The sequence below is a fragment of the Leptonotus elevatus genome, chromosome 7 (assembly GCF_054856555.1).
Source record: "Leptonotus elevatus isolate MCC_2025b chromosome 7, RoL_Lele_1.0, whole genome shotgun sequence".
In the NCBI taxonomy this organism is placed as follows: Eukaryota; Metazoa; Chordata; class Actinopteri; order Syngnathiformes; family Syngnathidae; genus Leptonotus; species Leptonotus elevatus.
The window spans coordinates 14,085,024-14,099,508 of NC_141245.1; the positions used below are offsets into that span (position 1 = coordinate 14,085,024).

A 14,485-nucleotide genomic window follows, 5' to 3' on the forward strand; every position below is an offset into this window, starting at 1 on the left:
ATTTTTCCTGACATATGTTCCATTTCACCTCATTCTACATCTCGTTGTTGTCTTCCACTTGAAACATTTTAATAAAAAAAGGCTCCCAGGCTATCTCTGACCTGGCTGGCTTGATGGATCAAGGATTCTACAGAGCAGAACAGTCCACATACCTTTTTTTTCTGTGAAGCATAGGGGAAAACAAAAACAAAAATAAAAGTCGGAGAAGTATTCTTGTTGAGGGCAGAATATTTTCAATCTTTGCATTTGTTATTTTCTTTGTTATGTGGGAAAGACACACTTTAACGGCTCCCCTTGGGAAAAAAATAATATATTTTTTTGTTTGTTTTCATTTTATTTCTTGGTAATTCATTTTCATTTTAGTTCCATTAGACTTTGTTTGTTCCAAAGCAATCTGTTGCTGTAATTTATTAGAGCTATCAGTGTAAACGATGTGGCATGCAGACATAGCCCTCACAAATAGTGCTTCCCCACATGATTCCCTGTCTCATTTTATGCAAAACTGCCCTAGTTTTTCACACTAGAGAAGAAGGAGATATTACAATTAAGGTGGTGACATGGACCCCCTTCTGGCCATGCTCAGAGACCAAATGTCCTGTCTACGAGACACTGCCCCTCACTTCCATGGAGCTTGGGGTCGAATTCTGGTTTGTCTCATCTCAGATGGGAATACTACTATGCTCCTGCACATTCATTTAAGAATAACAAATGGTAATCCTGGAAGACATTTTTTCTTATAAGTCTCATTTTTATTTTTGTTCTTTCTTTGCTTTAATCATCCAATGTTTCATTACAGAATAAATGTTCTGTCATGTTACATTTAGATTGCTTATACAGTATATAACAAATACTCTCATAAGTAGGTTTTTATAGAGATAATGTAATATTTTGACTTTCTTAACATAGATTTATTAAAAAAAAAAATGCAAACATCTGTCAGGTAAAACATTTAACAACTCAGTCTAACTTTTAATGATGAAAACTATGAAGCTGAGTTGAGTCACATTCATAATCTAATTCACACATTTTTAACATTTGTGATCCTCATACAAGCTTTTAACAATTAGTTAAGCGCGGGGGTGGGGGGTAAGAGGAGTCTGTGGCAACGCTTAAAGTGAACCTCTTAGTAAACGTTCAGTGTATACTTGTCTGAACACACTTTGTTCAGTTTGGCTGAATAACGTGATGACAAACAAACAAAACACTAATTAAAATGTGCTTCATTAAATTTTTGCTGAACTGAGATCTCAAGGTATGCTGCAAAAGACGTCACATATCTCACAGGAGATGAACTTGAAATACTTGTTGTTGTCTTTCTTCTTATGTTCGATGTGTTTGACAAATGCCAGAAAATCATCCCTGCTTAAAGTGCATGTCACACATCCTGTGAGGATCACAACTGCCCAGACCCCACAATCTCTGCTTGAACAAAAGTCCTGTACTGTGGACTGACTATTCCTCTCATTAAGTCCTGTATTCCTTTTGTACAACACAGCTGTAGATTTTCAAGATGAAAGGTGCTTGTTTGGCAGCCTTCAAAGAGACACACAATTCTGAAAGTCACTTGGATTTCGGAGCTGTTCATTCGCCATTTTAGATCCAGTATGTGATCAAAAGGAACAGAGAAAGAAATATTTGCTTTGGAATAAGCAGCTTGCCAACTCGTCATATAGACATAATTTTTAAGTTAAAGCATGGAAGATGAAGATAATATACATCATTATCAGCATTTACCTTGGCCAAGCACAATTGTTTCCAGCTCGTAGGAGCGGCGAACAAGAATGGTTAGCAAGAACTCACTGGAAAAGCTAGCGAAAAACAGCTGGAGCGGCAAACAAGAAGGGCTAACAGGAGAATTTTTTTTTTGTGCATATTATTGAAATTTATAGTGTTTTTTTAACAAATGAATTGTTACTTCATCACTAGATGGCGCTAAAGGATACACACTGTGCCTTTAAGGTTGTATGTTGCACCCTGAATTAGCTGAGTTAAAAGTAACGGCAGCAACTATTCTCAATAGTTTAGTAAATTCTATTGATATATGGAAAACGGTTAGAACTATCCATCAAAATCTTAACCACAGGAAAAACTTTTCACTGATAAAGGGGTTGAGGATTTACAGTCATCTCCAAGCCATCATCTTCCCATTTAATGCAGAGGAGACTCATTGGGTGTGTGGGGATTTAACTTAAATGTATGGGTTACTGCAATTTTAAATGAGGCCGCACGAGGAGTTTGTACAGCTGGGTCTCGGAAAATTGCATTTTTTAATGAAAGTTGTGTTAATAATTCACGCTCATAACCAGGGGAAGGTTTAGGAACCGTGCACCGCAGGTGATGAGGGGACTGATGACACCTCTGAACATTTCACTATGTGCTAACACCATCATCGTTGGATGCCCTTCTACATTTTTGATGACCCACTGTGCTGCTGTCACACAGTGAAAGACTTTTCTTCACCATTATCACAGTAAAATAGTAATGTAAATAATAAATAATAATATATAAAAAAAACTGAGGCAAAGCTTGTTGGAGACAAGAACACAATGTGAAGTAATTCAATTGGCATATAACAGAAAGGAAGAAAAATCACATTTGAAGTTGTTTGCACACAAGGTATGCACCAGTACTCGATTCAGACAACAAATGTACTGGTATTTGGATGAGGATTAGGTCTGCGAGTGACAGATATGTATTCAATTGTGATTCCGGTTTTCTTTCTTTTTCCAAGCAGCAGATATTTTTGTTTACCTTGGAAGGCATTCCCATTCGTTTCTGAGTTCATAACAAAAGCGAGCAGCTCAGCAAAGACTTTTACTTAAATAGTCATTTCAATTGAGCTCCACATGATGAAAATTGTTTTATATATCCAATTTTTTCAAAATATGTAACTATCAGCCTTATTATTTGCATTTGGGTTACACTCTGACTGATGCTACTGAGGCATTGCAAAGACATTTACCGACATTTACCGTAAAATCCCTGAATAACACAACACCTGTGTACATGTCCCACGAAAATCACGTTTGTTGTACTTCCCGGTCCCCCCCAATATGCTGGTATACTTTTTTTTATCAGAGTGAAAAATATAAATGAATAAAGGTTCAAAACATACCGATTAGGTGTTTTAAATCCAGGTAAAAAAACAAACAAAAAAACAATGCTCTTTTTTTCATACCTATGCTTAAGGTTGTTCAAAGTATTTAAAATCATGTTTTCGAACGCTCTGAGTAATTTAAGTCAGCTATTTATTTACTTTGCTATTAAATAATTTGCAAATGCTTTTAAATTGAGTACTTTTGATTATAGTATGTGGAGCATATTCAGTTACATTATGTATAAAATGTGCAATAAATCTGATTATTTTTTCTTTTTTTTACAACCCCTAGATACTGCCTAGGTACTGGTAAAAGTAATGTGGTAAAATGTGAGCATGTTTCACGAAAATGTGAATTTGTTTTAAGTTGCTTATTAAGCCCTCTGTATGCCCACCCTTTACCGCCATTGCCCCTGCTGATTTGAGCTCTTTTAGAGTGTTCTTCATGGTCTTTTGTAGGTTTTATTAAAATATTACATTATAACATATTAACCTCTTTTACCGCCAAAAGCGTCAATTGACGTTAAGGACACGCCCATTGTATACCGCCAATAACGTCAACTATGTTTTGTTTTTTTTCTCAATGGGCAGTGCAACGTCTTGTTCAGCGCTGCTTTGTCAATGGGGTTGTGAAATCCCAAAACACCCACTAACTATAGCCAGCTGATTGCAGCACTGTATCTCTTTTCAATGGGCTCCAAACAGTATCAAATTACATTAAAACATGGCAAATCTTAGGAAATAGAACATTTTCAAGGATGACGTGAATGATCAAAGCGTTACGTAACTTACATTAATCTAATTCACATATCTTTTCACAAAAAGCTTGTTCTCTCCTTACTTTTTTTCCATTTTCGCTAGATGTCACTCAAATTACCTATTTTCAAATGGTGATTACTAAAGAACGGAATAAAGTAGAAACATATTTTTTTTCTAATGAAAGAATGGAATGCAATCTTTCATATGGTATCCACCATGTTTATGTAGTCATAGCACACAATATTCTGTTTGCCTTGAAAGATGAGTGAAAATGCTCGAAATTGGCTGGCACTATAGTGGTTGTCTTTTTGGATAACGTTTGGCAGGAAAAGAGTTAAAACACAATACATATTTTTAAATGTGTCAGCACTGTAGTTACAACAATCAGACTCAACCCTCAAAGTATAGAATTTTGGAACATAACATTACGCATAGTTTTATTGAGTTCACACATGTGCCACCCACACCATAGTGGTAATGTGGCTTAACATGATTGAGGCCAATATGCAACTATTTCATATTGGCATAATTGTCTTTAGACTTGAGTTCAGATGCTAATGCAAATGAAGAATTGTGTGTCTGGAAATGACTACCAAGAACGGCTCTTCAGGCCAATTCCCCCAGATTGCATCATAGAGTAATATAGTGAGTGATAGAATGGGACCCATACTGCATTGACCCTGACAAAGTACAGATGCAATGACGGCCTTGGAGTGTAACCATGGTGCCAGAGACAGTCCATTTTATCGCAACTATATACTGTCCTGGCCCCACTCCCCGCTCTTGAGAGAAGATGAGCTGACCATCGCAGACCTGACACCTCACCCTCAGCTTGCCTAATGTCACGTCTCTAACAGGACGCTGGCCACTCGTCAGTCATTAAGGAGCATTTCTTCAGCAACATTATCACTTCAATAAACTGAACATGGCTTTTAGGGCTCCCTCTCTTGCCACTCTAATCCAATCTCTGATGTGGAGTCTGTTCATCATTGTTCACCACAGGCCTTCACGTCCCCCCGCTCTTCGTTGTACAGGAAGTAATGGATGGCTTTGCCCGTGGCCCACCCCAAGGGTCTCTGGCTGCTCTTCAACTGTTTGTCTTGAGGTTTGTCTTCAGATAGGTCTGCACTGTGGCATTTTGATTTGATTAAGTCAGGTTGAAAAGGTTAGAGACGGAGGGAGGCACAGGGGTTTGTTCTTCCCATTATTTTTGAACCAGTCCACTGCCATTTAGCATTGGAGGGTGGCCAAAGGAGAGCAGAAGACTTGAATGACCTCTGTGTTCCTTTGTGGTTGGCATTAATGTCCTCTGGGCTGCGAGCACGATCATCCTTTCGACTGTATGCACAATGAAACACTCTGCCAATGTAATTGAAAAGACAGCAAACTGTTAAAACACCTCAATGTGCATTAGCATTTTTTTTCATTTGTATGAGCCTTTAATACAAATTGTACTTGATGAAATGAAATAAAAATCTGAGAGTGTCACAAGAGCTCTCCAAATTCCAAATCCGTGGACTGAATATTGAAGTGTCCTCTAACACTCATACTCTTTTTTTGCTTCCCTTTCATTATAATGTTAGGTTCAACTTCAGCAACCCTGCAGCTGACAAAGAGATTAAAACAGTAGTTGTTAAAGAACCTAGAAAATATAGGTAGTGTTAAGAACTATATCAAGTGTTCTGTATTTTCAGAACATCGTTTTCTCCTATCAGGGCAAAGTCTGAGAGATAGGAAAATGTCTGCCCTTTAAAGCCTATTCCCTTTACTTAAAAAAAAATAATAATCAATTTTAATTTGATCGACATTTTCCAATTAACTTAATGTTTATTGTGCTTTATTTTGATTAGTTTCCCCCCAAAAAAATAATTGATTATTTTACCTAGCCTTTTTATTACTTGCAATGATTGGTATCAATTTATGTTTTGTGCTGTGTTCAATTCAGGTTTATATCATTAAATAGGGGTCATCAGTAGGCTAGGCTATGTACCCTTATGTCACAAATTGCTCAAGAGCAACTGTGAATAAAGTTGACTCATTTCTGCCAACGGCAGTCATGCACTTTTGTTCGTGGGGGGAGGGTGGCATTCATTTGCTAGCAGTGGCTGGCTGCTTCTAAACAGTGCAGTACCCACTAATGAATGGGCCTTTCTTCCCGATTGCTTAATTGTCTTAGTGGGACAAGCAGGTGGCTCAGAGCCTCTTTTGCCAAGTGGAAAGAAAAAAACAACATGCACATAGGCACGGGGTATGGTGGGAATGTTGGGGGAGGGTACATGTTTTATTCTCAAAGCTGCTCATCCCCCTTTCAGATGTCAAAAGTTTTGCCTGAGACCAAGTTTGGGTTTGTTCTCACGAGCTAAAAGAAGAATAACGGATGAAAGAAAGGCATTTTAATTAGAAGCGAAAACTCACGATATACCTCATACAATCCACATTTTTCTGTAGCGTTTCATGCTTGCAAATGCTCAGAGGTACACTATTATAGATGGAGATTTTGTTGAATCAAGGAAAAAATGTATTTTAAAAGTTGTAATATTAACCACATGCAGTATTGTGTCAAAGTCTTGAGCCTCCATTGTTGTTTTACCAATGCTATAATAACTATATAAGGATAATGTCACTCATTAGAGTGGACATTTCCACCAAGGCTAATTCATGGAATGACGACTGCATTTATGCCATCAGAAATGTAAAAGTAAATTTCTGTTGTAGCACCTTCATCCTAACTCAGTGAATTCAGAGATGAGTTTCTAAAAACATTTGACAAGTTTAAAGATAATTGCTGAACACATGTAATTGTGGACATATGTTAGGTATAGCAGTTATCTGGCACATATGGGGCATGCAGTGTTTAAGCATTTAAGCGTTTGGTTACTCTACTGAGGTGGTCACTTTAGAGCGCTTTGTTGTTGGCCGTCATTGTGCATCATGCAGAGAAAAGTGGAATAGCGAAGGTTTGTTGGAGGAGGACAATGACTTGACAACGAGCGTGTGAACTGGGCTTTCTGGCTGGCGTGGCCGCATTAGAGCGCCTGATTGTGGACCTTGAGTGTATGCACATCATGGAGAGGAGACAGAAGAGTGAAGGAAAAAAAGTCCAAGGTAACATGGTTTTTGTGCATTCAGTGTACACTCACAGCACAATTTTGAAGCATTATTTTATATAGTTGGCAATTTTTTTTAATGATCCAGATTTAGCACGGTTGTAAACAAGGCACTTCTCTTTGGTGTGTCAAAACTACAAGAAACATTAGAATTATGTTGTTGTTTTGTTGTACAATGTATCCCAAAGTTACAATACTTAAGTAAAAGTATTGCGTTACTATCCACCTCTGGTCTCTCTTCAATCATTGCCTTTCTGAAATGATGCATTGCAGTTGGAATATCCGACACATGCATGCTCTTGTACAGGTGACAAGCGCCTTCCTTCCTTTTCTGCGTGTTCAAATTAAAAGGCTGATTTGCATTTATATTGCCATTCATAGCTTGCAGCTGTAATGGTCCTGGTAAAGTTGTAGACAGACATCAAACACACACACACACACACATAAAAAAAAAAATCAGCCCAGCCGCCCAACACACACACTAACGCTATGTATTTACAGTATATACTGTACAGCATTTGCACACATACAGTGACAGTGCAGCTTGAATACCTTTTCCGTTTTGTTGTTATGTATTAGTTTGATGGGAATGTATTAGGACAGATAGTATAGACAAAGGAAATGAGGAGTGTGGGACTTCATCCAGGTGGGATATTGAGCTATCCTGAAGACCTTCTCCAAACTCTGTGAAGTCATTATCAGATCAGCAACCCAATTTCTCAAGTGCCTCCTGCACTCAAGCACCACATGTATCTTCTTGGCTGTTCCCCAACACACGCCTTTATAGATATGTCGATACATTGGCTTCTTTATTCTCAGAAGTCTCAAGATATATTGCACACAACAGTTAAAAAAGTACTCCATTGTTATTAAAATGGGGAATGTAAGGCCATGCATCTGGACAAGTGAATTGGAAATGTCTTATTTTGTAAAGCTTTGTATGCTTTCAAGTCCAAAAGAAAGTCCTGCACAAAGCATTGAGTGTGTTGCTTTGGTGTGTTTTACAACATGAATGTGCACATTCTGAGGGAATCCACTTTGTAATGACATTAAAAAACAAAAACAGTATTCTGTTTGTGGAGCCTCTAGTGGTAAGATTGCAAATTTGAGTCTATGTATCCAGAAAAAAAGCCTTGATCATCATCGAAAAGCTGCCTTTGTTGTCCATAACACATCATAATACAGAAAATGCAGGGTGACACAAAAAAACTAAGTTTTTAGCAATCCAATAAAACGAAGAGTGAAAGAAGAAAAATATTTTATTCATAGTAATTGAAAACTTAAAACATGCCATTTACAATCAAACAATGATGGAATCCCAGCTATCCCAGCTGAGAGGTTGCAGAGGTCAATAAAGAATCTCAACAGCAGATGTCAATGGATTTGTACAGGAGGATGTCATCTACATGATGTAATAAAAAAAAAAGGGGGAAAAAAGAAATTTTCAATTACTATTCAATTACTATGAATAAAATCATTCTTGGTTTTATTGGATTGTTATAAAGTTACCTTTATCTTGTGCCAGCCTGTATTTTGTGCTTGAAAGTTCACGGGTACGTAAATGTATGGGCATACTGTGTGGTGAGGGGTGGCGTGGTTCAGTGGTAGAGTGGTCGTCTCCCATCCCAGAGGTTGGGAGTTTGATCCCATGCCATTGTGACCACGTCGAAGTATCCATGACCAAGATAATGAACCCCCAGTTTTTCCTTTTTCTGCGTCATCAGTAGGTAAATGCGTCGTCAAATGTAGAGAGCGCTTTGATGGCCAATAATGGTGGAAAAGCGCTATATAAATAAAATACCATGAGACAAAAGCTTAATGCCCATAAAATTCAAAATGCCATGGCAATTGTTTTGATATTTTCAGAGGTTGAAGTTGGCATGAGTAGAGGTGCGCGTGTAAATTTGGGTGACAATTCATAGCATTTTTGTAAACTTTCAAGCACAACTGTATTTACCATACCGTCTCAATAACATTCTTTGCAGGTGTTTGGTTTTAAAGTTAGGCTGGCATTTGAATCATCTCATCAGATAGACCTTTTTATTTTATTTTTTATTTTTATTTTTTTTACAAACAAGACACGGCAGCAGAGAAGCATTGTCAGGAGTTCTCATGACCGCTTTGGAAGGTATAAACATAGTTTGTCGCTGCCTGTGCATTAAACTGCAATTTAAAAGTCATTAATCCTTGTTTTAATCCGTCACAAATAAAATCCTGAATGAGGTCAATGCAGTATTCTATGTACGATATTACACATTTGTCATTGTCTTTAAAATGCGGTAATAGCTAACCTTACTGAACGTCTTCCAAGTAAGTTTTGTCTGTATGACCAATAAACAGCTGGATGTCATGTGGGCTGCTTGCCATGCCTTCACAGGTGACCCGGTGATCAAAACAGCATCTGGTTGAATTACTTAACACTGTCACCCAACAGACATGTAATCCGGGATAATGCCCTTTTGCTGAGTGCTCCAATCTGGATAAATTCATCCCGAAGGAATGAGATCCAGCCGCAGTGTTTCATGAAGAGAGGAGATGAGGGGCCAGAGGTTGATTGGTTGCTACTAAGGAGCTCTGTCGGAACTGGGAAGTGGGTCCTCACAATAGATAATATATAAATAAATGAAGCGCAGAATAAACAGCTTGCTATGTGGACTGGTTGACTGACCCCACAAGAGTAAGGCCATCACTTTTTTTTTTTTATCCTCTCCAAATAAGACTGATCTAATCACATCCTTGTCTGTCTGACCTGAATCCTGTCAGAATCCAAATGAGGCTTTGGTCAAAACTGCAGTCCCTGGATATATTGTACTAAAAATTGTATTTGAAAAAGCATTTTAATTTATGTTAATCTACCTTTGCTTTTATTTCTTTACCGATACATGTCCTTGTATTTTGTGTTTATTTTTGTTTACAGCACACAAGCTCATCTGTTGTAGGAATACTATTTTTCCTGGAAATAGCATCTCCTTTTAATGGTAAAGCCACTGCCAAATATTAGGAATTACAACTTCCAGCTGTCCACAGGCCGCCTCTTAGATTATTCGCTCATATGTTTACTTATTACCATAAATATCCAACAGGGCTCTAGGCTCAGGGGGATTACAGTGGGTTTAATCTATCATGGCACAAAAATGAGCAGGGGTGTTACAGCGGCTGAGGTGACTTAAACTGGCTGGCCTTGATGGGACATGCAGCCCAAACAAGAAAACAAACTACATGCCACTGGGATTGGGAGTGAGTTGATGACATCATCTGTCACTCGCTGGATGTGTATGATCACAACAGCACTCACATTCTGAGGCTGTCATGGCTGGTGAGATTGGTATGAACACGAAGCCCCTTATTCTTTAGGCAATATTCATTGTCAAACTATACAAAAATAATTTTATTTATAACAAAAAAAGTGTTTTATGTTTAAATGGTGGCAATATAAAACAACAAACATATGACTTGCTTGAAACCTTTAAATGTTCTGGAAATGATTAGCATCTGATTCAAATGATGGTAATTCATGTTTTAATTTTTAAATATTGGCATTTAACTTAGCAAATTCAGCTTTAAGTGTCGGGAGCATGTCTGCCATGTTTTCGCTTGTGCTTGTTTTTTGGAATTGGCCTCAGCATGGGTTTGGTACATGCTTACTTAAGTCATGCAGGGACAGTAATTATCATGTTGTTCTCGTTTATGGAAGTAATAACTCTGCATATAATAAATCATTGTGGGCAGTTTGTTTCCTTTTTAAAATATATACAGTATGACTGCTACAAACTATTCTGAACAAGAGTCTTACCTCTCAAAAATTCAAATGAAACACTGGAAAGATGTCAGTCAAAAGCGGATTTGAAGTCATTAATAGACAGCAGTGAATGAAGGGGGATGTGCGGTGGGGGGTCGGGGTACTAAGATGTGCTTTCCAGGACTGAGAGACAGCTTAGTGTGACTGGGTGCTGCAATAAAGAGTTCCGACACCAGATATATGGGGAGAGTGTGAGTTAATGAAGGCGACTGAGCAGAGGGAAAGGGCTTTTTTTTTAAGAAGATTGTGATTTGATTCCCGTGCAGCAGGAGGTTTGCTCCCAGTGGGCAGACATTGACTCAAGCCTTATCCATAGCCCTTCAGGAAGATTTCAGTTCTTAACAAGGAAGCATTGCAAGGGGGAAAAACAACATCTTAGACTGTGCATATTAATTTTACGGGTCATTCAATGAAAAAACAATTAAACAGTGAGGGGCTGTGGTTGAGGCCATGGCCAGTATTAAAAAAAAATCTTAAAAAGATGAAAAAAAAGTGCATTTTCAGTTGCCCATTACATTTTCAGTAATTTGATGTGATTGTTGTCCCTTTCCTTGAAAAATAAATCAAATGGCATTAATTGATGCAACCTATGTTCAAAATCAGTCAATCTATCTATCTATCGATCTGGGTTTTTTGGGACATTTTTTTTTCACTCTATATCCCAGCTGACTTTGGGTAAAACTAAGCTAAACTGGTAGCCAGCCAATCACAGCGCACATATAGAGGCAGACAACCGCTCACACTCACATTCACACTGTCACTGAGTGCGAACTGAACCGGTGCTGCCTGCAGGATTGAACCAGTGACTTCCCGCTTGAAATCAATATCCAAAAACAGTAAGCATGCTTACTTTTCCAACTATACAGTGCACACTCAGAACTGGTTCTTATGGTTTTTTTTGTTTTTTTTATAACATAACTTTTGCTATTAACAGTACAAGCACTTACGTGACAAATGCTGACATGTTTCCCTATAAAAGGCTCACATGCATGCACTTAAGATCTGTTGAATTATTTATTGAAGTAATTGTAATTAATATGCATTCATTTTATTCAGGTTGAATTCAGGTAGACTTAAAAGTGGAAAAAATGTTAAACTAATAGAAATATGACTGCATATTTTACTTTTTGATACGGTAATTTCATATTTCATGAAATTGAGTTTTAATTAAAAATATGTACTGTAAAAAACGAGTGTGATTTAAATTTGTGTTGAGGTAATTTTCTGCCTCTAGATGGCATAATTGCATTTGTAAGCAACCTGTGGAATTTTGCAAATTTTTAAAATTGTAAAATACAACTTGACCCCAGTCTCCACAAATGTATGCATTATTATTAAATTTACTGTTAAATTTTGATGTGGACTTGTCTGCTACGTTGCGACTGGAATTCCCCCAGTACAGGCTTTCAAAGTAAGGGGCGGTCATTAATAGCAAGTTAAAAAATATAGTGTCGTTAAAGGAACTTTAAATTAACTCAAAATTATCACACTGCAGTATAATGAACCAAAGAGGTACCAAGTCTATGGATTTCATGTTTTTTTTTTTTCCATCTGCCACATCCGTTGCAAGGCTCTTCTTACCCTCCGCCTCCCTCTCCTGGTCTTCACATTTTTCACCCGTTGCCTGACAGAAGTTGAAGTTCTCAATCTCTCAAGAACAGAAAACTAAGAGTGATGGAGTGAGCCAAAAGGGATACTGGAGAGGGAGGGAGAAATGTGTCGCTGCCATATGAGAAGCCAAATCAAGACACCAAGACGAGTGTCACACATGCTTGGTGTAATGTATGGCTGAGATGGATGGAGAGAGGAATGAGGGTGTGGGAAGATGGACAATGCTCTGGGAGAGTTTGGCCTAAGGAGAATGTGTTCCTGGAGACCGTCTCCTAGATTCCACTGACTTGCTGTGTCATTTATCACTGGCAGGAGAGGTGACCGTGAAAAAGAAAAGGTGCCCTAGATGCAGTAACAACATAAACAGGATGGAGAGCATCTCTAGATTCTCACTGGACGGGAGTACAGAAGAAAAAAAAAAGATGTGCGCCTCTGTGAATAGAGTCAGTCTCTTTTTTCATTTTCACATTTTCATGATCTCTTTGTCTCTCGCGTTCGTGCAGGATGTATCGTTGCCACCACAAGTCCCCTTTGCCCCCATGTTCATAAAAACAAGATTGTTTTCTGAGAGGCTTTCTGCTGACACTGACTTGCCACGTAAACAGAGACGTAATTTGCACGACAACGGTCAGGCGTACTTGGAAGCACTTTTTCCTCCTTTTTGTCCCCAGAGGCCTGCATGGTGCAGGTATGTCATTATCCCCTATTTACCTGGTGGAGGAAAACGCTGTGTGTTATATTATGGTAATAACCGATGGTGCAATTCTATTTTAGTTGAAATATGTTGTGTTAAGTTGTTTTGGGAAGCAAAAACTAATGGATGAGAATGTGATGGCTGCATGTAATAAAGTGCAAAAACAAAGTGTTTTGGTAGCTGACATTAGAAAACCGCTCAAGCTGTACATTGGAAATGGGATTAAAGCAAAATGAAGATGCATTGTGCTGTTAGCGGTAGGGATGGGACAAAATATTGATATTGCAATATATTGTTTCATATTAATAACCACCATCAAATATCCATATTGAGGCTGTCTGATTAAATTCTCCTATGTGAACTGTCAACACTGCAAAACGGCCAACAGAAACAAGTGTCATTGCTTTTCAACAAGCAACTCAGACATGAGACATGTCTATCTATATTTGTGGTTATTTTATTCTAAAAACACAGCTCACTTAAAGATTTTTAGCCAATAATCCCATGCCATATACATTTTACCTTCTTCGGTTACAAAATGTATTGGTGTTTTATATTTCAAATAAATTAGCATTATTAACATGTTAGCACACCATTGCTGTGCTTTAATAAAACTCTTAATGTTGCCGAGTTACTGTGATTACCGCCACAAGTGAGCGGATAGAAAATCCAACAGATGCTTAAAAGAGATAAGGCTTGAAGGCTGATTATGTATTTATTTTGACATCACAATAAGCACAGATGGCACTGTAAGGGTGATGACATTTCAGAAAAACAAAAAACAACCTTGGCAACATAACATCTACAACATAACTGGCATCCCAGTTGTCTAGTGTGTATCATGAACTCAACCTCTGGAAGAAGGGAATTAGACTGTCAGTGTTTTACCGTTACAGTCTATCAGCATTTTGCCTCATACAAAACATGAAGTCAGCAGGAAAGTATAACCACAGCAAAGTGATGTGATGGATAAGTGGTGTTATTTCCCCTGTGCTAAAAATCAGCATGTCCTGTTGGCCAAGTGTGTTGTCCGCTTGTCAACAGACTGCCCTATCTGCCTTATCAAAACTGTCTGAATTTCCCTGGCACACCTTTTCCCTGACTAAGACCCCTTTTAGTAATGTCGAGTGAAACAGGTGGCAGCAGTGTGATTAGTCCTGCAGACTGTAAACTGGCCAAGGAAGGGCAAACTGGAGAGCCACCAAGCTCATCGTCAAGCTGACCACAAAGTGAATTGTCCAAAAGCAATCCAAAAAGAGCCTGAGTAATCTGAATTCTTAAGGACTTTCCTTCTCTTTTCTTTCCGCCAGAATACCCGTTTGTTGGACTCGATGGAAAAGGGCTGTCAATTCAAAGCAATGTGGCTCAAGAGTACGCTTGACTAGACCGAGGTTAGAGGGCTTTGTGTGTGTGCATGA

At 38.2% G+C, this 14,485-nt stretch overlaps 1 protein-coding gene across 7 annotated transcripts in view; it reads right to left on the minus strand.

Moving 5' to 3' along the window:
- Nucleotides 1-14,485, minus strand: part of kirrel3b (kirre like nephrin family adhesion molecule 3b) — a 219,663-nt gene that overhangs the window by 161,603 nt on the left and 43,575 nt on the right. The gene's annotated exons all lie outside the window — the stretch shown is intronic.